The sequence below is a fragment of the Nannospalax galili genome, unplaced genomic scaffold (genome assembly GCF_000622305.1).
Source record: "Nannospalax galili isolate Female #2095 unplaced genomic scaffold, S.galili_v1.0 scaffold61, whole genome shotgun sequence".
Taxonomy (NCBI): domain Eukaryota; kingdom Metazoa; phylum Chordata; class Mammalia; order Rodentia; family Spalacidae; genus Nannospalax; species Nannospalax galili.
This window is the reverse complement of record NW_008345335.1, coordinates 543,607-545,784: the sequence shown is the minus strand read 5'-3', so window position 1 is coordinate 545,784 and position 2,178 is coordinate 543,607.

Genomic DNA, 2,178 nt, shown 5'->3' with positions numbered 1-2,178 from the left:
AAGTGACAGTGGGAAAGATAAGCCTTAGATGACATGTAAGATTGTACCTTCCTGATTATTCGAAAAGGAAGAGTCATGCATTGGGGTTTATAAACTGTTCTCTGTGCTCAATCATTGTGCCTGTCATTCTCAGCTGAGGCCCAACTTTGCAAGGTCATAGATAACCTGCTTTACTTTCGCTACTCTAAGTCTCCAGTATGAAGTGAAGATCTTTGTTTCCCTCAGTAGACCCTAAGGGGAAGAGAGAGGCCAACCCAGAGCCCCAAGCTGAAGGAGCAATGAGAAGGCAAATTTAAAAGGGAACACTGACTCTACATGGTGACGAATTAAGTGTGGAGTTTAATAAGGAAAGAACAGGATGAACACAGGTTTTAATTGGTGATGCAGGTGCCTCGTAGGATGATGGCAACAAAGAGCAAGCCAGAGACAGGAAGGATATGGACAGAGGGGTGGGTGGGAGAGATGGTGAATCTAGGAGGGAACCTGCTTCTTATTCCTATCATACATAGCTTTGGCTATTGAAATACTGATGTCTTAATCTCTTTTCCTATTGCTGTGATAAAACACCCTGACACATAGCAACTTAAGGGAAAAGGTGGCTGATTTGGTTCACAATTCTAGGTCACAGTCCATCATTTTGAGGACATGAAGGTGACAGGAATTTGAAGCAACTACTCACATCACATTCACACTCAAAAGTAGAAAGCAATGAATTAATCGAGTCATGCATGCATGTGATCAGCTCACTGTCTCCACTCTTACACAGTCCAGGATCTTCTTCCTAGGGAATGGAGCCACCCACAGTGGGCTGGGTCTTCCCATTTCAATTAACAAAATCAAGATAATCCCTCACAGACATGCACACAGGCCAACTTACTCCCTCACTGAGAGCCTTTCCAGGTGATTCTAGAGTGTGTCAAGTAGACAATTAAAACTACCCATCACAACTGGTATTTCCCAAATCTGTGACTCTAGGACAAATTGCTCTACTAGTTCAAGATAAGACTGGTTATTGGGAGAGTGACTGTTGCAGTCTCCCTCTGGCAAAGGGGCTGAGAACTCAGGGGACTTCCTGAGAGCACCTGGATCCTGCCCCCACATGGTGGTGAGCTTCCCCAAATTGTGCAATACCCATCCCTCCAACTGAAACTACATGAAGCCCCTCCCAAAGCTTGGGGGCAGACCTCTGCCCATTTGGTAAGATAAAGCTGAGATCTCAGCAGACCTCCAGAGTTCCTGATCTGGTTTCCCTCTTGCATAGGGGCTGAGAACTCAGCAGACCACCTGAGAGTCCCCAAATCGCTCTCTCCATAGGGAACTTCCCAGATTTTGACCTGAGTTCCCACTAGTAGGGAACCAAACTTTAGAAGGAAGCCTGAGTGTACCTCACAGGAAACTGATTTGGGCTTCTGTGGGAACTCCTGAGTAGCTGATCTGATGCCAACAGTTCCCTCCAAAATAAAACCTGAAAGAACCTGAAACCTGGACCAACCAGCTTTACATAATCAATAAGAAAAGGACCAAGGCACCAATAATACAAACAGAAGCAAACTCTGACTTAATTTTCATATCAGAATCACAAACAACAAAAGAAATTCACATGCCAAAATTATAATGAAAGAATAATAAAATGGAAAGCTAAAACAGTATGTCCCCACCAAACTCCACAAGTCCTGTAAAGAGTTCTACAAGGAGAACCTCCTAGAGATAACCCAGGATACAGAATTTAAAAGAACAATCATAAACACGATCAAGGAATTCAATTAATTTAAAGAACATATGAACAAACAAATCAAAGAACTAAAAGAAGATAGGGATAAACTTCTGAATGAATTCACAAAAGAGAAACATTGAAGAAAACTCAGGCAGAACTAAAGAAGGAAATGAAAAATTCAATAAGTCAACTTGAAACAACAGGAGACATCCTCACCACCAGAATGTGCGATGGACCAGCCCAGACTGGAGCAGTTCAGTCCAACGGGAACAGGGTCCTCGAGAGAGTGGACAAGGATTCGGCGAGTGACAGACAGACACACAAGAGCTTGGTGAAAGTCTGAGTGTAATTTTTGCAGCTGCAAGGTTTGAGATATATACAGCAAAGATTGCAAAATCTCCCCAATAGAAACTGCAGAACAGCCATGCTAAGATTTACAATTCCAGAGATAAAAGCAAAACAGT